This window comes from Camelus dromedarius, chromosome 22 (genome assembly GCF_036321535.1).
Source record: "Camelus dromedarius isolate mCamDro1 chromosome 22, mCamDro1.pat, whole genome shotgun sequence".
NCBI classification, from domain to species: Eukaryota; Metazoa; Chordata; class Mammalia; order Artiodactyla; family Camelidae; genus Camelus; species Camelus dromedarius.
This window is the reverse complement of record NC_087457.1, coordinates 19,070,509-19,092,294: the sequence shown is the minus strand read 5'-3', so window position 1 is coordinate 19,092,294 and position 21,786 is coordinate 19,070,509. Positions and strand designations below refer to the sequence as shown.

General features: G+C 41.7%; 1 protein-coding gene across 3 annotated transcripts in view; it reads left to right on the top strand.

Moving 5' to 3' along the window:
- Positions 1 to 21,786, top strand: part of ERI1 (exoribonuclease 1) — a 90,864-nt gene that overhangs the window by 30,475 nt on the left and 38,603 nt on the right. The window contains exon 9 of one of the 3 annotated variants that reach the window (XR_010377336.1): positions 3,996 to 7,106. The exons of the other annotated variants lie outside the window; for them this stretch is intronic. The gene's annotated coding sequence lies outside the window, so the exon portion shown is untranslated. Of the gene's footprint in view, positions 1 to 3,995; positions 7,107 to 21,786 lie in introns of those variants that run through there. 3 annotated transcript variants of the gene reach the window in all.

Here is a 21,786-nt window from a genome sequence, read left to right as displayed (position 1 = left end):
TGTGTGAGCTGTCAGATACATAGATGGTGTATTTGGGAAACCAGTGAATGCAGTGCCCTCCCCCAACTACTCAGTTTCATGCCTGGCATATGTGACTCTTCTGTGACTCAGTGATGAATCCTCCAAGAGTGTGTCTGGCCCCATCTCCCTGTCTTGAAATAGTTACGTGAACATTCTCAGACCCTACCCTTAAGGGCCCCATCTAAAACAAACAGCACAGGGTAAGTAGGGCTTCCTTGGAGTTCAGGAATGTCTTACGAAAAATGAAGACAACAGTGGAGAAATCTTTCCCTCAGCCATGGTAAATAGATGAGATACAAACGGGCTGAGGCTTACATTCTGTTGGAAACTTTTAAATATATACTTCTAGAAAATTATTCTGTGCTTGGTACCTGATAAAAGAAGGTTGGGCACTTTTTTTTTAGTTCAAATCAGTGGCATACCATCCATAATTACATTGTTTGTATTCAACCAAAGCAACAAATACTTATTGAATATTTCATTCTAATTGGGAAAAGAAGGCATACATAGGGAGAAATAGCTAACTACATAAAGTAAGTTTCTCAAGGGGCCTCAAGGGCAGCCTGGTGTTTGATAGTTTAAGGATTTGGAGTCAGATCTGGGTTTTGATCTCAGTTCTGACACTTACTGGTGGTGTGGCCTGAGCAGGTTACTGAACCTTTCTGACTGCCATTTTTCCCTATAAAGCTTTCTTTGTAGGCTTGTTGTAGGAGTTAAATGAAAATGAGTTAACAACTGAATCATGCCTAGTGAATTATGGCCAGTTTAGCTAGAATATCATAGGGTAAAACATCCACAGAATTCATCATGGTGTTAAAGGGTGTCCTAATCGGCATGGCATAATGCATACAGGGCTACAGGTCTCCTTATTTGCCATGATTAAGGGATGAATGACCACAGAAACTGGAATGGTACTGAGATTTTTGGCAAAAGCAAAATGGTTTTGACAATGGGAATGAGGGGGTGTGTGAGGGACAGAAGGGAAGCCGAGGCCAGATCAGCAGACACATCACTACATCAGTTCAGTAGGACGGTTCACACCAACCCCCATACAAGTAGGTTTAGTTACCTAAGTGCCAAGTACCCATCATCAAATGGAGGTGATGGAGACGTAAAATGATTACCATCCATGATGTGTCGAGGTACACAAAGGATATTATAAGAACTGAAGTAAAGACTCATGGACTAGGGAGTCAAAGAAGCCTTCCTCTAGGTAGAAACACAATTTAAGTCTTAAAGAACAAACCAACAGACGTTAGAAGAGTTAATACTACCAAGCAGCAGAAACAGCACGTCTAAGAAGTGAATGCGTGGGAACATAAAACACAACTTGATTCTATAAGGTGATGTTTTCCCAGTGGAGCTTCATTTTTCTTTAGTATGACAGCCCAAATTCTAAACCTATTCTTGACTCTTACGCTGACCCACACTACCTGCATCACCTACTTGGCTAACATTAAGCCAGATTTCACCTGGTAAGAAGTGTTCTTGAAATCTCATCTAAAAGTCCTGACCACGAAGCCTTTAAGAATAGTGATATTAGATCCAACTCTCAGTCGGCTTCTCAGATTTCCACTAGACTGGTTCTACAGCAAGTGTTCTGTAGCTCAGGGAGTTCCCCAGCCCACTCATGTATATTTGCACTGAAATGAATTGCTCACTCTAGCCCTACAGTAATAGCCTTCACAAATAGTAGGCAGCTTAAAAGGCAGTCTCGTTAGACCTTAGTGGAAAGATTAATGGATACCAAAGTCTTGTGTTTCAGTGGCTTTCAAATCTAATTTATCATCAGAATTGCTTGAGGAATTTTTAATGTAGAGTCCCAGCTCCTTCCCAGAGACTAGGGTGGAGCCTGGGTCTGTATTTAAAAAAAAAAAAAAAAAAACAACTCTCACAAGTGACTCAAATCATCAGCCAGACCTGGGAACCTTGGTTGAGAAGTTGGCCACTGGGCTATGTGTCCACTGACCACTGCGGATGGTTACTTACCAATCAGGTACTTCCTCAGAATCGATACCAAAAGACACCAGTCATGCTCTCAAGTGGAAGTGCTGAGTACTACTCTCTGAGTGGTAGCAACATGTCTCCTCGTAGGCGGAGGCAATCAAAGCCAGTTAGCAGAGAGACACAAAAGCAGCTCACATGCCAAACTTCACAGATGAGACATTGCAGTCATGTCCTGGCAGCTTTCCAATTCCCTGTCCCTTCCTGAAGCCTGGCCACACTCTTGTCCTTGCTTGCTTGAGATGTTCCTTTATTCATATAATAAATCCCCCTCTGTGGCTAAAGCCAGTATAAGTTGTTTCTGTTACTTGCAATTAAAGATTCCAGTGGCTAGGAGTCTAACTAAAATAGCTTCTCTAAAGAGCAATTGAGGCATACACTTTATTTTTTAAATTTTATTATTTGTTTATTGAAGTGTAGTTGATTGACAATGTTGTGTTAGTTTCAAGTGTTCAGCAGAGTGATTCAGTTATGCATATATGTATTCTTTTTCAGATTATTTTCCATTATAGGTTATTACAAAAAATTGAACATAGTTCCCTGTGCTATGTTACAGCAGGTCCTTGTTGTTTATCTCTTTTACATATAGTAGTATCTGTTATTCCCAAACTCCTAATTTATCCCTCCTCTAGGAGTACACTTTATTTTTTTTTAATTAATCAATTTTGGGGGGTAATTAGGTTTATTAAGTTTTAGAGGAAGTACTAGGGATCGAACCCAGGACCTTGTGCACACTAAGCATGTGCTCTACCACTTGAGCTATACCCTCCCCCCTCTAGGCATACACTTTAAACATGCTCTGGTATGAAATATCAACTTTCTTTCCAAACAAGCCTGGAAATGGGCTCAGGGGAGGAAAAAACAAAACACTCTTACGACTGCATAGTTTACTCAGCTATTAACTTGGGACAAGGAGTACTCCTTTATGAAAAAAAAGAAGACACTGTATTGATAGGAAAAAATGACAGTGATGGAAGCAACCCATGAACCAGTGGGGGCACAGATGGGCCTCCCTAAGGGTAAAGGAACTACTGCCAATTGCGTGGCAAGGATGATTTCCGAGGCTGAGCCAACCTCCGTTACACTGATCCCAATCTGTGCCTTCTGCCTCACCCTCTCTGGATCAGCCCGAGGCTGGCAGAGGTCTCTGAACAGGGCTGGGATTTTTGACCTGGTGGGCTGAAAACAATCAACACTGTCCAAGGAACAAATAGAGCACAGCTGTTTTCAGAAGGGAAAACAGGCAAGCTACTCTTTCCCAAAGGGAGCGTCCTTGCCAAGCTAGGATGCCCTCAGGGTCTTCCTGCACAGGGCACTTAAATGCTCTGCTGCTCTTGAACAGGAAACGGTTCAGGCCTCCTGGCCACCACCACACACCTAAAAACCAGAGATACTCAGCCAGCCAGGGGATTGGGGATTTAGAGCAGCGTCTCCTGGGTGGGTCAGTGAGCTGTTAGTGGCTGCTCTTTCCACTAACGAGCCTGAGGCTCCAGAGGCCACTTGGGCCAAGCAGCCCTACTCTGCTGGCTCCTGTGGCCACAAAGTTGTCCCTGAATCCAGCCAGCCTGATGCCTGCCACCAGAAGAGAGATTGGAAGTGGACCACAGCAGTTCCAAGGCAGGTAGAGCCACCCCAAACAGAGGAAAATTGGATCTGTAATGTTATGTTCCATACTAGTGGTCTTCAAATTATTTCCTAGAACCCCTAAGAGTTTGCAGAACTCTGGAAGAAGAGAGTGGGGTCTCTCTCCCAAAACCCAGCTTCCAAAGGCAGTTCTGTCATTATCTATTTATTCATTGGGCTTCTCATCATTTTGTTGGAAGAATGGATTCTTAACTGATAATACTAATAGCTCATATTGGGTGTGTGGGTGCATGCGTGCGTGCAGGCACACGCCTGCCAGACACTGCTGGGTGTTTTTTAAATGCCATAGCTTATTCCTTCAAACAATTCTGTTATTATCTCCACAGCGCAGTTGAGAAAACAGAAGTCAACTATCTTGTTCATGGTCACAAAGCTAGTATGCGGGAAAGCCAGTAATTGAATCCACCTCCCTCTGACCTGGAGCCTGACTGTTATTGGCCTCGGGGAAGGACCACAGGGAAAATCAACAGAGGGAGGAAAATAAAAAGTTAGCCTTTCACTAAAGCAATCATTCTCAGCCTTGCCTGCTCATCGGAACCATCTGGGAAGCTTTAAAGATTATGGACTCCAGGCTCTCACCTCTGGAGACACTGATTTAAATGGATTTGGGGAGCAGCCTGGACTTAGGGATTTGTTTTTAAAGACTGAGAACCACTGCATTAGAGGAAACAGTGATGGGAATTCAATAATTAAAATTACATGTCAACACTGATTTGAGGGTGTCAAAGGTAGGAATTTGCCTCGTGGCAAATTACTCAACTGATGATATAAAAAAACGTCCTTTAAGAAAGAGAAAGAAACAGCAAAACTGCTCCTGTAGCTCTGGTGCAAGGTGATGAAGACTTTTTCCCCTTCTTTCTCCCTCATGGCTCAGCTATGAACTTGAGAGCATGTGGTGGTCACTGATTTGATGGGGCTGATGTAGAGAACAGCTCACTTGTAGAGGAGACGGGGAAGGACATAGGGAAACTAAACTGGGAATCAGGGCCCTGTGATTGCATTTTTAATGTACCTGGTCCAGGACCGGAATTGGGTGGGGACCGTGAGGTGCTCAACCTCGGGCACAAATTTAAGAGGACTCAAAAAAAAAAAAAAAAAAAAAAAAGGAAACAAAACCCCACCAAAACCCCTCAACCATCAAGATAATTTAGTGCCATATTAAAAATAAAAATTAATGCAAAAAACATCCATGGTAAATGAAATGTCAAGAATTTAAATACAGACAGGATCCGACAGGGCTGGGAATGGGGCTGGGGTGAGGGAAGTGGGCTGTGTGGTGCAAGTATGTGGTTGGATCTCCTGTCTTTATTTAAAATGGATTTTTTTGCGTTAATTTTGATTTTTAAAAATACTGCAGGCAAGCATTATTTGTCTTGTGCCCTATAGCGAGCCCCAGTGAACATTCCCTCGAGGAGAGTAAATGACTTTTTTTTTGGCTTATTCAGATCCTTCTGAGTTGAGGGAAGGGAATATCACAAAAGCATCAGAATATTAGCCTCCAAGAGGCCTGATGGGATTTCCTGCATCATAGTGAAGGCTTCAGCAGAGAAATGACCTCATCATTCAGAGCCAGCAGGTGAGAAGAGAGAGTAGAAAACCATGCAGGGAGAGGGGAGGGAGGGTAGGCTGAGTGCAGGACCAGCCCGTGTCATGAAGGGCAGCCCTGGAGTCCCTATCTCTGTTGATTCATTAGGCTGGGATGTGGTCTGGGCCCAAACACACAACTAAAACTGTTACCTTGGTATGTTAACCCATTTAGCACTCAGTTCCCTTATCTGTAAAACGGAGCCAATAATAGACATTCCTCATGGGGATGTTTTAAAGAGAGATGACCTAATACATAGCCATGTGGTCTTGGACAAGTTTCTTAGCTCTTCATGCCTCAGTTTGGCTCACCTATGAAATGGGAATAATACAGCACCTGCCCAAGGGTTGTTGTGAGGATTAAATGGTTAATGTCTATAATGCATCTAAAATAGGGTACTACTGAATGCTTTGTAATTGTTTGCTAACTAAAGATTAAAATGATGCCTGGCATATAGTAATTTTTAATAAGTGTTAGAAATTTTAATTATTTTCTGCTTATGTGACCCCCTCTCCCTCCATCTCTCCAACTGCAGTGATTGATCAGGGAGTAAGAATCTGGAGCCCAAGATTTGGGTATTTCTAACTGTTAGGATGGGATGGTGGGAAGACTCTTTCTCCCTGTAGTCCCAAAGTTATTGCTGCAAAGTCAGGGAAGAAGCTAATCAGCAGTAGGAGAGAAGAAAGCTAACAAAAATAAATTTTTTTTAAAAAGCAAACAAAAATAATATTTGAAAGGAGGGGAGCAGAGAGAGGGAAAAAGACAGACACAGAGAGATAGACAGTGACAGTCAGAGACAGACCTAATGGTATTAGAGACATGGTTCCCATGTCTGGAGTCCCAGAAGTTTCTTGGTTTTCTGTCCTTCTGATCATGGTTGAATAAAGAGCTCTTCTTTCTGTTCTGTGAGCTACTTTTAAATATATATTTCTCAATAAATCTAAGCAAGTTTTAGTCAGGTTTCTGTCTCTTGCTATCAAAAGAATCTGGAAGAACACCACTTGATTGGGAACAGTCACCTCCTATTCTTTATCTAATGGGTCTCTTTCTGATCCTTCGGTCTTCTGAGATCCCATGAACGCTTCCTCAGTAACACCAGCAGCATTCTGGCATATGTGGTGTACACCAGCACTGTCAGCTACTTAGCTGAGAAAAACTTAGTGCCATCACACTGAAGTGCATTCTTTGCACAAAGAATTGTGTAAAGCATTGCACAGTGGTAGGAACCTGGGTCATATTTGTCAGGGAAGTATGTTAACTTCGGGGTACAGTTTAGAAAACTGAAGTAAAGAGATTTCATCAGAAAACACATTTCAGAGCTGTGGCATAATAAAAAATAAATATTTGGTCTTTATCCCAGGTTCTTGGCACAGAAAATCCCAAAACTCCTTGGGATTTTCTGAGTGATAGTATTATTTTGTGTTATGAATAACAAGCTCCTTTCTAACCGAATCTAAGTTGATGTTAATGAGATGACAAACGGTGGGACCCTCAGATAGATTCAAGGGAGGGGCTGACCACAACAGAAAGACCCAATGTGAGGTTAGAGGGTTAGAGTTTTCATCCTCACCCTCAACCTCCAGCGAGAAGAGAAGGGTTGGAGATTGAGTTCCACCACTAATGAATAGAGATTTAATCAATGGTGCCTAAGTAATGAAACCTTGATAAAAACTCTTGAACAATGAGGTTCTGAGAAGCTTCCAGGCTGGTGAACTCATCATGGTTCTGGGACAGTGGAGCACCCAGGAGGGCATGGGAGCTCTGTGCCCTGACCCCTACCCAACCCCTTGCCCTATGGATCTCTTTCATTTCGCTGTTTTTGAGTTTTATAATAAAACTGATTGTAAATATACCTCTTTGCTGGGTTTTATGAGTTCATGACGCAAATTATTGAATCTGAGGGGGGTCTTAGCCCCCCAACTTTTTTGGACTATTTTTTAAAATTGAGGTTTGACATAAAACATTTATATTAGTTTCAGATGTACAACATAATGATTTGATATTTGTATAGAAACCCCCGAATTTGTAGTCAGCCAAGCAGAAGTGCTGGTGGCCTGGGGACCCTGTTACCCAAAATACTGGGTTCGTCTCTTGGGTGTAGAGCCAAAATACACAGCCAAGCCAAGGAGAAGGAAGGATTAATTGCTTGCAGCAAGTAAGGAGAACACCAGGGATCATTCCCAAAGCAGTGTCTCCCCAAACAGCAAAACTGGGGAAGTTTTAAGCTAAGGGTATATGCATATTCATGAAGGAGCTTGGCTGGTGTATGCATATTCATGAAAGGACTTGAGCAAAGGAGAATTCAGCATAGAATTGGTCGACAGAGTCCAAGCATTGGTTGAGTGAAGTTACGAGGATCAGAAAAGGTCAACATCATCATCCCTCAGGTTATGACCAGACTGGTTCTCGGTGTGTAGTTACAATCCTCCACCCAGGGAACTAACTGTTCAAGGGCAAGCATCGTGGCCAGCCTTAGCTCACAAAATGGCTTATGGCAGAAATGGCTTCTCTCACGTCAAGAAAGCCATCTGTAATTCTCTTTCTCTGGGGACTCCTACCCTATCTGCTTAACAACCCCTGGCGTCTGAAAGGGGGGGCATCTTGTGAGAACTAAGCCCTCACTTGCAGAATCTAGTGCCGACTCCAGGCGGTCAGTGTTAGATTTGGATTGAATAATGGGACTCCCCATTAATGTCAGTGAATCAAGGCTGGAACCAGGTAAGAACTCCTAAATCAGAATCCTGCCCAGGCTGAATCATCTTGCAGTGCCGGAAGCCTCTGTTGTCTTAGGATTGCAGGTCCCTCACCCTCCTGCTGGCAGCCATGCTGCGCATCCCCGCCTGGCATGGCCCGTCCAGTGCGCGCGACCAGGGCGTGCGTGCAGCCCTACGTTGGTGGACACAGGGCGCAGCCGCGGGCGCAGCCGCAAGCGCAGCTGCCCCCCCTCCCTCGTCACGCAGCGCACGTTGCACGTTCCTGCGGACCCCGTGCTGCGCGCTCGGCCTGCTTCTGAGTCGGCGTTTCGCAGGTAGTACGGCAGCTCCCTCGCGGCCTTCTCTTCAAAGTCAACCCTCCGCCCAAGAGTTTGTGAAGGAATAAGACGAGGAAAAGAAAATGAAAGGAAAGAACTTCGGAGGAACTGGCTATAGGAAGCCTCTTCTGAAAAGCGGCCAAGCTCTCAGTCCTCTATTGTCTCCAGAAAAGCACTTTAAAACACTTAGAGCGAAATTTTCAACAGATCCTTTTGAAGTGAAAGAAAATAGATCCGTGATAGGTGAGTAAACCACGTCACACCAAGTTCTGAGACCCCATATTCTACCTGGTATGATAATGAGTTCCGCCCGGGTCCACGTTCACATATGAGGTTTATCCAATTTGTGATTTTTTTCTGCTAAATCTCCTCAGAGTGGATCTCATTACTGTGTAAAAGCAACGCCGTGGAATTGGATGTATCAAAGGTGGTATAAATTACAGTGGTAATGGTGTTCTGGAATTAACCTGTGGGTGAACTAACCTACCTGACAGACTCCTAGACTCTGTTTGAAAAACAGTTGTGAGGGCCAAATTATATCCATCAAAATACTCCGTTATGTGCCCAGGTAGTGCTGATTTGGATTCACTTTTTTATAGGATTCAGCTTTAGGTTTCTACAAATACATTTATTGTTTAATGCCTCTGGTTTTACATTTTTGTTTGTACTTTTTTTTATGTATTTGGAGTGAGCCCACTCTAATTTATATGCATCCCTAAGTAACGATGGGGTGTCAGAGCAGGTCATTGGGTGCCCACGTGCTTAGGGTTCCTGGAACTCTGAGGAGAGAGACTGTTGCAGGAGAGCAGAGGACCTATCAGTCTCTGAGGATTTGAGACAAGAAGGGTGGGGTCCAACAGCCCAGAATCCAAGAACACTGCTCTGTCCTGGGCCCAGGTCTGTTTATACCCAGCCTACCTCCTTCCCATATTTTTTCCCTAATCTATTTGGGTGGAAGTCTTTGTAGCTTCACATCAGGACTTTCCCACATTGTTAAATTATTAATGTGTCATTAAAAGTGGAATGGAGTTGATGAGCCATGTAAAGTTTGCTTAGTCATTTTCTTATGGTGGGCCATTTAGGTGGCTTCCAAATTTTGTTTTCATAAATATAGCTGTAATAAAATCATTGCCTAAATAAAGCTTTTTCCACATTTAGGATAAAATTATACAAATTAAGCCCTGAATATTTTAAGGCTTTATACCCATTTGCCAAATAATTTTCTAAAACGGCTCTATTTTCTAAAGGGTGGTGTCTGAAAGTACATTTTTCTCTTTTCCTTTACCAGTATTGAATATCATAATTTTTAAAAACCTCTGCTAACATACTAGTAAAAAAATAGTCTTACTGCTTTGATACAGATTTCTTCAATTAGTCTTGATGTTAAATACTCTTTCCTCCCCTACTTTTAGCCACTTATTTCTTCTTTTCATAGACTTCTGCCAACTCTGAACCATTCTTCCCTCCATAACTTCTAATTGCTGGATGAGGCTGATGAGTGTTGAATTAGGGTTGGCAGACACTTCAGTGGTCACATAGAAGACTCAGCATACAGCTCAGAAATCCAGTTATTTGGGGGTCCATGCTTAGAAACCACACTTGTTAACTAGTTTGTGTTAATCTTTGTGCAAAACAAGGATTTGGCATCTATATTCATTTATTCATTCAACCGACAATTCTTAGGGACCTTCTGTATGCTGAACAGTGTTTTAGACAGACTAATATCAGACAAAGTCCCTCCATTTATAGAGTGTATATGCTAGTGAGGAGAAAAAGTAAACCTACTAAGCCTGATTCTGTACATCAGAAGGCGAAGTGCTGGGGGAGGAGAGCTGAGTGAGGGAAATTGATGGCACTGGGGAGGAGGGTGGCACATGCAGCAGTTCTGAATAGCGTGGTTGGGGTAGACCATAGAGAAGATGGCATTTGAGCAGAGACTTGAAAGAGGTGGGACAATGTGGCGAGGAGGGTCTCGGGTAGATTGCTTCGGGCAGAAGCTAAAGATGGCTTCCGCCAAGGAGAAGATTCTGAGGCAAAAATATGCCTGGTGTGTTTCAAGATCAGCAAGGAAGTTGAGTGGAGTAGAGGAGTGGAGGCAGTGGCAGCTAGAGGAATAGAAGTTGAGGCTGGAGAAGTCAGAGGAATGGATCTTGTAGGGCCTTTTGGGCCACAATCAGGACTGGGGCCTTCCTTGGAGTGAGATGGGAGGCCCTGGAAACGTTTGAACCAGAAAACCGGCGTGAACTGTCTGTGCTGTGTTAAAGACAGAATGCGGGGTCAAGGGCAGAAGCCGGGAGACTGGCTAGGAGACTGCTGCAAAGTTGCAGAAGTCGCACTTGGCTGTGGAGGTGATGAAGGAGCCTCGGATACTAGCATAGCAGAGGGGTTTCCTGACGGAGTGAGTATAAAGTCTGAAAAAAGGTGGACTCTTCCACTGATTCTTTTTAAGTAACTCTTAGGTTACTCTGGGCACGGTGGACCCTTAATGTTTCTGAACATTTCCAGATTTCAAATTAGAAACACATTTGCTCACAGAGAGAGTTCCAGGGATTAAGGCCATATGAGAATTAATTCCCATCATGAGAACTCAGAAGGGGCAGTGGTTTTATCCACTTTAATGAGATGATAGATAAACATGGTAACACGATTGTGGCATTTGGTTCATCCTTTTAGGATCTTCATATATTCCCTGTTTAACTTCATGTCATTGGATTAAAATAAATATTCACTATCTTGGCAACCAATTGTTATTCTTATGCAGGATGTATGCCTGATGTCTTTTGAACTTATCCACACTTGCAGTGATTTGATTGAATGTTCACGTGTGTCTGGATTGTCCAGCAAACTGAAGGTGGATGACACACTACAGGCAGAAAGAAATCAGATGGATTATTTTGTACTGATGTAGGCCATTTTGTTAAAGATGCGTTCAGTTATGAATGATGGATATATAATGCAAGCCATTATTTTTAAATAAAGGGGTTTAATATATTTTATGAAGTCTATTTTCTTATCCAAAATACATAGTCTTTGCAGACCCCATGGCAGAGACTAAAATGTGACTGCTCAATGAGTTGGCAGTGAAGATGCTGGTTGAATGTGTCTGTGATCGCTTTGATTTTATGAAAGGTGGAAATCCCATTGTGTTGCTGTTCTGCTGTTCTCAGTGACTTCAGCTGAGCTGTGAGAATGGGCAGATGAAGTGGGAGGGGAGGGAAGCCCTTCATGCTCCCAGCCTCTCAGCTGCCTGGCAACAGGAATCAATGCTGGTGAACGGGGGAGAAGGTCGAGGTCTGCCCCTTGCAATATAAACTTGGGCAAATTATTTAATGTGTGTGTATCTCAAGTCTGTTTACAAAAAGGAAATAATTTGGATTCCCTGACTATTTCTTAAAGCAGTTGTAAGGCTCAAAAGTGAATGTGATATGACATAAAATTGCTTTGTAAACACTAAACCATTGTGTAAATATAAGCCTCTATTAATCTAGCAATAAGGTACATTAGTCATACATGTAAGATGTTAAACCCAAAGATCATGGACACATTTTTTCACCATCCTAAAATATGTATTAAATTTTCTGGACATGAAGAATCCATTATTTCATGATTGTAATTTTTCCTCTCTGTGAACCTGTTCCTTATAAAGGTCCCCAGTGAAATTTAATCTTTAACCTGTATGTTTCTACATGTGCGTGGGTGTGTGTTGGGGTGTGACATTAATAGAAGGAGGGACAAAAGAAATGTGAACAAGGCCTTATAGAGGGTGGATGAGGCCTTACAGATGACTGAGTCCAGTTTCCTCATTTTAAGTTGAGGAAGCTGGTTGTTGGTTGATTGCCAAGATTTCATAGCTTATTAGAGCAGAACCAGGGCTGGGAGTCAGGTCGATGGACTCTTAGTCCAGTGTTCTTTCTACCTCATTTTACTTCTTTCCTGTATTATGCAATTTGTCTGCACATATTAGTACAGAGTGTTACACCACCTATATGTGATATAACATATCTCCCCCAACAGTCCCTCAGCCAAAGGAGAACTTTCTACCAAACTTTGTACAGTTTCACTTAAAGCTTTACAGCTGAATAAGTAGAGGAAGCAGGGGACATATATTTTCAGAGCCATCGCTAAGCCAGAATTGCTTTTCTCCTTACCATTCATTTACCTTCAAATTCAGATTTTCTCCTGAATATCTCTGAAATCTTTTTTTATGTGATTGACCTGACACTGTCTCACTTTTGAAGACACATTTCTGGAAGTTCCACCTAACAATCTCCATGACATCTCACATGCTGTCCTGTTCTTCCAGATGGCCAGGAAATGTGGGTTGGGGCTCTCTTAAGGGTGAGAGGGAGGCTGGATACTGTGAGGACATCTTTCTGTCACAGAGGGCGTTCATGACACCAAAAGAAGCAAGCTCCTCGCTTGCCCATAGGCTCCATCGTATCCATGGCTTACTTTTCTTTTGTATCATAGTCTAAATTTGTCTTCTCTATTCACCTGAGTGCTCATTCATTGTCTTGTTCTTTCTTCTTTTTAGGACATCAGCTTCCTGAGAGTAGAGAGCTGACCTTTGTTGGTCATCAGTGTATCTTGAGTGTGTAGCATTTGGTAGGCACTCAAGTATTATTAGAAGGATAGAAGATTTATGGGGTCAGTAAGTTGAATATTCATGAGACTTTGGATCCAAATTATCAAATCACCTCCCCCAAAATATCAAAGTTCAGAATCTCATCAACGATGTTGGACGGTCCTTTTCCTTGCATTCTGTCTGAACCTGGGTGTTATAACTCGGTAAAAAAGCCCCTGTTAATATCATAGGCAAAACACTAAACAGGAATTCTTATTCTTATTTTAACTTACATTTGTTCATTGCAATATATTTTAGAAAGATTTTTATTCATACAAGTTAAGTTTTTGTTTTTGTATTTTTTTTTTTTTGGATTGTGGTAATATAAAGGGATAAACTTTAGTGGTCAAGAAAATTCAGTTAATCTTCCCTGGGAATGCTGAGTAAATTGAAGATTACTGTACAGCCTCTTTCAGTTATTAAGATCGAACATTATGATACAGCATTTTAAGAAGAAAAAACAAATTATGCAATCATAGCAATTTGTTATACTGACAATGGTAGTGCAGAGGAGACTGATGGTTTTACTCAGATAACATATTTAAAGTACTGTAAAGATACCTAGTTATACAGTCAGACCTTCTATACCCTCGGACCCACTGCATCGTGGATTTAACCAACCTCGGATAGAAAATAATATATATTTTTAAATTCCAGAAAGTTCCCAAAACTTGCATTTGCTGCATGCCAGAAATTATAAGAAATCTAGAGATGATTTAAGGTATACAGGATGATGTGCTTAGGTTATATGCAAATACTATGCCATTTTATATAAGGGGCTTGAGCATCTCCAGATTTCGGTATCCTGGAGGTGAGGGCGAGGTCCTGGAACCAATCCCTCTTGGATTCCGACTGATGACTGTAGCTAGTAAGACATTGGTAGTGTTCAAAACTGTTAGTATGGATAGAAAGGAAGAAATCGATGGGCTCTTTTCCCAACCACTTATTCACTCACAGAGCATTCATAATGAATACCCACAAGAACTCATTGCTTACAAGGACCAATTAACTCACTTAACCAGTGCATTTCATCCTTGCAGATGCACACAGAAAGATCTACTTGCTATCTGAAGGGATCTGGCTCCAGTCTCAACTGTATAGGTCAAAGTTAATTTTTGTTTTGGACCATGGTTCTGTGAACTATTGCGGCTGACTTTGTTTTAAATCCCTCTTTTCCCCAGCTTTTTGGCAGACCATGTGTCAAGGGCCCAGAGGGGACGATGTGGTGGTGGTCAGGGCATGGGGGAAGAAGCTTTCAGGAGCATCTCAGTCTACTGTCACCCTGAGTTCTCCAGCGACTGCAGGGTGACTGGACTCAGTCCTCTCTCTACTTGGTTCTTCTGGGTGTTTTGGTCTGTTGATTTTCCAGTGTCCGTAACCCAAAGCAACGTATCTTTCTTGGCATGTTTGGAAAGGGAGCTGTTGCTAAGATTATTGGGCTCACAAGGGAATGTTCTTGTAGTTACACAGTATAATAATAACATTATTCTAAGCTGAAGTTTGTATGGTTATAGATATTTGCTAGGTCAGTTTTTCTTAACCATTTTAATAAAACTAATGATAACCAGTAAACTTGACACAATCATTTCTCAAAGGAGCTTTGGTGTTTAATAAATACTTTTCTTTTTCTAGGGTTTATATTCTAGCTATTATATTTGAAAGTAGAATGCACACCCACTATAAAATGCCTAACCTTTAAGCTCCCTCTGTGGAATTCAATATAATTAAAAGCAGAAAGTATTTAAGTTTCTAGGAATGCCAGCCCTATGTGAGGAGCTTTGGGGGACACCCAAGAAATCCAAGTCCTGGAAATGATGTCCTAATTATGTAAAGGAATGAAAAAACCTTTACCAGTTTTCAATTCCCAATACATTCATCTGAGAAATGCTTTCTCCAGGTCGGACAGGATAATGACTCCTTTAACTGGTTCCCCATTCTGCAGGGAAAGGTGGAAACTGCTCCCCTTGAGCCGTTCTATGGCCAGTACCTTCCTTTCAGGTGTTCAAACTGTAACATGTTCATTACATCCACAGTTTGTGAGCTCCAGCAGGAAAACAGTGGTATCTAGACAGTGACAGAGAGGCAGAATTCCCCTAAGAGGTGTGAAATATGAAATATATGATTTTGAGTTTCCCTATGGTTCTTTACTTAGCATTTGATAATACCTTTCCTTTTCGGGGTCAGTTATACCCACCTCTTTACCTTCTAGCCCTGGGAGGTTGCTGTCATGGCTTATTCTCATATCACATTGGCTCTTCTCTCTAATTTCTTATTGGCTTAAAAAACAGCTTTTATTGATATATAATTCACATATCATAGACTTCACTCATTTAAAGCATACGTGCAGATATGTACAACTGTCACCACAGTCAATTTTAGAACATTTTTATTACCTCAAGAAGACATCCAGTATCCCTTAGCCCTCACCTCCCTACCCTCCCATCCCCTCCAGACCTAAACAACCACTGATCTTTTCTTTCTTTCTTTCTTTTTTTAAATCTCTGAAGCCATCATGTGTCAGCACTTTGATATAAATCTCCACTAGATTTTTATCGGTTCTTCGCCAGACCTTGACATATGTGCTCCCTTTCAGTTGGAGCCAATACACCAGGGAACACAATGACCTAATGACAAAAATAGCACCACAGAGAGGTTAAGGGTTAGGATTAAGCACAAAGTGTTCTCAGGTGAACTGAAAATCTTGACCTGGCATTTGGAGAACCACCTCAGCCTGAAGTTTTTTCATAGAGATCAAGGTGCAGCATTCATCTTTTTGCTTCTTTGGAAGTAAAAAACATTTTGTGATTTTGCTTTTCACTGTACCTTCCCTCTCTAGTTCTCTTTAATTTACATCTGTCTTCTACTCTGTTTGACTTTAGGATGTTTCATCTGTATCCACCACATTCATCAGGGAACAGATGCATCATCCTTCTTTTGGCTTTTGTTGTTAGTCAGTTTGGATATTGGTTGTCTTCTCAGCCATAAAGTTTATGACAGCTTTGTCCTTGGGTTTGGAAGACTATTGAATCAACATTGTTTATCGTTCCTGAAGGCTGTATCTTAACCACCTTATAGTAGCATTAATCTGTCATATCATCCCAAAGATGTAAAGCACTATATACTGTCTAAACTGAGACTCCTTGTCTGTTGAAGGGTATTGTCCACTCTCTTATTAAAATATCTCCTCTTCTGGTCCTGAATACTTCCGAGAAGTGTAAGCATGAGAGAAAGTATATGTGGGGACATTTAGGTAGGGAGGAGGGCACACTAGAAAACAGAGCATGGTAGAGATCACTGTCATCAGCCATTTATAATTTTGATGCAGGAGAATTTTGATGACTTTCCTTTGGTTTTCTAGTTCAGTTTTTATTTAAAAATTTATAAGGCTTTTAACCATTCTGTATTCAATTTTGTTTTTTAAGACACATGATGTTAGGCTTTTAAAAATGTCACTGAATAATTATATTCTGGTGTGAAAAATCTGTGGTATTAGCCTCCTGTTTCTTAAATAGGCTTAAACATTCTTCACCTGTTCTCCTTCCTCTGATGCAATTAGGACTGTAAGACAGAGGAAACTGTATCTAGTCCAGTAAAACTTTTGTTTTAGGGTCTTTCAGTTATTAATAATTCACTTCATGACAGTTTCAAGCCCTATAGCATCTTGTAAAATTCCATGATTTATTCCATGTGCTTTAGTTTTATAATGCTCACATATATATGAGTAGTCTCTGTAATATCCACTACCCTTTAAAAAAGTCCTGAAGCTTTAGTTAATAGAGGGCATAGTCCTCTTGGTTCATTTCAGCCCTTCTAAGGAAAAATCAGCATTTCCTTGTGTTCTTACGTTTCATAGCCATAAGAACAACATTTTCTCCTTCAGCACCACGGGAGGTAGCATATAAGAGTGGCAGGGCTGCCAGACATGCACTTGCACTCATCTGGTCCTGGCTGAGTTAGTAGGTTTCCCATGAAAGCCCATTTTTCCTTTCCTGAATCATATCTGAGCCAAAGGCCCTATAAGGGAAAGATTCCCTGCTTCGTGAGGAAATGCCAGCACATGACATTCTTTCTAATGAGTCACAGTCAATAAAAATTGTTCTCGAAATGAATCTGAGTATGCCTCCACACCAAGCTACATGAAAGAAACATCTTTATCAAATCAAAACATCTCGTTTCATTAGCTCATTTCAGACAAACCTTTCATGTCTGTAAGCAAAGGGAAATGAGTTTCCACACAAAGTGAAAATCCAGTCTGTCCTTATTTTTCCTTTGTTACACATGTTATATAGCATGAGGAAATGAGGGAGACACATACTGGAAAATGTTTTCAGGGCTTGGGACTTAGGAGAAGCTACCAAGGAATTTTGTGTATTATTAATAATGAAATGATTTTTCATTAATCTAAAGGTACTTTGGACTCCTAAGAGCTTCCATATAAACATTAGGTGATAGGACTTGTGTATATAGTTAGATTGAACATGGTCTTAACTTGGAATCTCACCAGCCCTGTTATGAGGGGAAGTGGGAATTTATTAGCAGTGCATTTCTGTTGTGTTATTGCTCAAGAGACTTAGTGAAGCCACAAAGGATCCCCAAGGTGTATACATATGAGCTATGGACGGGCTATCCTTCAGGCTTGGGAAAATGGAAATGAAGAAACCCTGTAATGATTGTCCAGAGGTTAACTATCATGTGAAAACATAAAGAAAAATTTAAGGAGGAAATATAAGCAAGTCAGGTGACACATTTAGGGGACAGCAGAGAGGGTGTGAATTTCAAGGCTGGCATCCATAAAAATCCTTCAGAGGAAGGACATGCAACACATCAAGTTCAACTGTAAATCAGAGCAAATCCAAGTTAGAATGAGATGAAGGATTTAATTAACTGCAGTCAAGGCTCCAAGGGATCAGTGACACCATAGATAAGTGACAACCCAGTTGGACCTTGAACGTGACCTTCTCTCAAGCATTGCTAGTATTTACCCAGTAAGGAAAGGAGGCGGGGCAGGGAATTAAATTCTTATCCAAACATCAGGAGTTTGTTTGCTTAAATTATCCAAGTGCCTTTGATAATGCTGTGTGCTTCTCTTTCTATGGGAGAAACAAAATTATATCCAGAGAAGGGTAACTGGAACGGCAGAAAAAGCCTCTTAAATGAGAAATGGCTGAAAAATCCAGGAGTGCTTGGCAATAAGAAGAGAAATGTGAATGAGGGCGAGAGGACTGCCAGAAAATTAGGAGAAAGGGGGAAAATGTGTCGCTCCGAAAGGCAGAGCTGGGACCAAAGCAGAGCTTCCCGGCATTTGAAGGGGCCTCTGGGGGAGATAATAATTCAGAGGATTCGGCTTTATGATAAGGCTGCAGCAGTTGGATATGGGGAGGTGGATATGAGACCAGGGTTGGGAAGGAAGGAAGAGCTGTTAAGAAAAATAGACTCTTAACAGATCTCCCTCCCTCCATGCGCTCCCCCTTCCAATCTCCATCTGCAGACCTGTGTTAGTAAGGCACATTGAGTTTCTGATCAGAACATTTAATTGGCTACTTATTACCTATTGAATCATGTTCAAACTCCTTTTCTTTGTACTCAAAGCTTACAGCAGTGTGGCTCTAAACTTTTCCAACTGTATCATTAGATTAATCGTCTTCCCAGACTCTCCAACGCCCCCTACATCATGCATTTTCCTGCCTTGTGCCTTCACCTTCCTTTCCCACTCAGTTCTCTGCCTGTTGAAAACCTTTAGGGCCCAGTGAAAACTCCACCTTTTTCACAAAGCACCACACCCTCCCCGCCCCCCCCCCCCCCCAGCCTTTCTCATCCCAACTGAATGCACCTCTTCCTCTGTGTTCACTCTGGCCATCCTTTTGACACCAACCCCAGGCTGTCTTCTTTTCTACTATTATGTATTTGTACAGCACTTTGCAGCCACAAAGAATTTTCACAAACATGGGTATTATGTCCCTGGGAGATTTTTATTCCTATTTTGCAGATAGGCTTTGAGAGTATAAGTAATTTGTCCAAAATCACAGAGCTAATATTTGGTAGAGCTGGAATTCAAATGCAGGTTTTCTAACCCTAAATGCAGAACCTCCCTCCCTCCTAGATTGTGGTGAGGGTTAGTTAAAACAACAACAATTCTTAAGGCTGAGAGCAATTTTCAGATCTAAAATTCTGCTCAGATGAAAGGAGGGATGTCTCCATCAGACTGCCATCTTCTCCACACCAGAGACTAGGTCTTTTTCATCTGTGTGTATAAATGCAAATTCTCAGGCCCACCTGAGACCTACTGAATCAGTGACTCCAGTGCCTTTGTGCTGACAAGCCCTCCAGGTATTCTGATGCACGCTCAGCTCTGAGAACCAGGGCTGTGAGAGAGGATTATCCTTTCTTTGTGGGGCCCTTGTCCTCCAGAGGTGGGGCGTTATGGGATCATTAGCAGGTATACAAACCTCAGTTCTCAGAGGGGAGGATGAGTGAGCAAAGTCTATATAGTGCTGAGTGAGCAAAGATTTTATCAGGGATAAGAAAAAAAATTAAAGACTAAACTGGCAAGATTTTGAGCTATAAAAGGTGGTGTGTTACCTGGAAGGCAGGTGTCAAGTGGAGCTTTAAGTGGTGGAGGTAAGAAGACAGGCTCTTGAAAGGGAAATTCTTCATGGGTGTCAGAAAATCTCACGGGGTGGGGAGAAAAGAGATTTATTACGGAATTTTAATTTGGGAAAGAAATGACAAAGATTTTTTTTTCCTTTGAAAACTGCTGACAACAGGCCTTTGGTAAAAGGGTGGAACAATAGAGATGCAGAGAGCAGATAATAAAGAACTGAAGGGTAAGGTTAACCCCTTAGTCCAAAGAATGGACTCTGTCATTTGAGTTTCTGTGACCATTTTCTTTTGGAAATGACAGTGTGAGTTCAGCTACAGACTGTTTTTATTTTCCCTAAACAATGCATTGTTCTAAAGAGAAAAAGTAAAAGGTTCCTGGTTTCTCTAAGCTATTTTGAATAATGCAAAATATTATTTGGTATTCTTATTTGAAATGTGCACAGAATTAGCTAGCAAAGAAGAGGAACTTGCTGAAGTTCAAATGACCGACCGTATAACCCAAGTCTGTCGCTAGAGTCGATGTGCTCTGTAAGTCTCCAGGTGCCCTCTGGTGAACTTCCGTTTATGTCCTGAGATGATAGCTTGCATCATCCCGCAGTACGCATATTGTGGGAAGTCCCACACCTGGTCCTAACCTTCCTGTAGGTTTCTGTGGGTTCCAGGTCTCCTAGTCAGCCTTGCTATCACCTTATTTCAGAATCTGAGAGCATATCCTCAGTGTGGAACTTGACCTCTTCTTTCTTATTTCTCCCCTTCCCAAAGCAACACTAACTAGGCTTCTGTAGGTAATAGGCTGTGATATTGTGATTTATAGTAAGAAATACATATTTGGTCTTCATCCCTATTTCTTGCATAGAGCTCCTAAAACTTTTGAAATTTCCTAAATGGTAAGAATGATAAAGGTGTGTTTTGTTACTCATAACAAGCTCCTTTCAACCCTGTCAATGGAAAAAAATTAATCAGTTGATCTAAGAAATAGAAAATTTTATTTGAGCCAAATTGAGGAATATAACCCAGGAAGCAGTCTTTCAGAAAGCTCCGTCTGTTCTATCCAGGTCAAAGCACAGTTATCTAAGCTTTTTGAGACAGAGGGCTCTACGTTAAATGATTATTATGGACAGTTTACACAATCCAGATCTAAGCGTGTGAAGTGGGTAGTGGGTCATGGGTCATCGTGGCCCCTTACAAGATTAGGAAGGAATGTTATCTGTTAAGAAGTTGTCTTGGTGCTAGGAGAATGTTGCTCTTTATGGTTGAGCAGGTATTTCTGCCGATAGGGAGGTGTGGCCCCTGCATAATGCAGATACACAGTGCACAGTGAGGGGAGAGAGGAGGCTAAAGAGTAGAGAAGATTATGTTTAAATTTTCTTTGACTTGCCTTAGAGTATGAATTTTTATTTCATCAATCCCATCTGAGTTTATGTTAATGAAGTGACTTTTGGAAAGACCCTAAGGATGGTGGCTGGTGGTCAGTGGAACTAAGCGTGTGTTTTGAGGGCTGGAACTTTTATTCTGCTCTGGCCCCCAGGGAGGGGAGAAGTGCTGGAGATTGAGTTCAGTCACCAATGGCCAATGACTTAATCATGCCTCCATAGCGAAGCCTCCTTAAAAACCCAAAGGACAGGATTTGACTGCTTCTAGGCAGGTGATCTCGTGGAGGTGCTAGAAGGGTAATGCGTCCTCGGGGGGGCATGAAACAAGATTGGCTGTGAGTTAATTGTTAAAGCTAGTTATGGTACATGGAGGTTCATTAAACTAGTCTGTTTGCTTTTGTGTATGCTTGAAATTTTCTGTAATAAATCATTTTTTAAAATGGATGCTACATATTCCACAGCTGTCCTAGAATCCCTCAGCTGCCCCTGGCACAGTTTCTCTCTGGCCATCCTTCTCTCTGTTGTGTTTGCTTGGATGCCCCCCTTCCCCTCTGCCACCCATTTCTTTACCTCTTTCCCACCTTTTATGACCCACTAAAGCCCTGTCTTCCCCGCCTAAGGGGGACGCTAATCATCATCTTCATCATCATCATCCTGTTCAGTGCAGAGCAAGCAATTTAATTCTTCTTTGTTGAGACTTCCCATCAGCCTCCACTGGAAGTACCACTCTTTTATAACCAAACATACCCATTCATACTGTTTTTCTGAACACAAGCAGATCTTACCCCATGCAGAATTCTGCCTTCTGCCTAGTCCATCTGGATCCCTCAGCCAGCCTTTAAAATCATTGTATTTTCCCTGTTAGAACTATAAAATATGTTTAACCTCAAAGTAGAAGTCATGA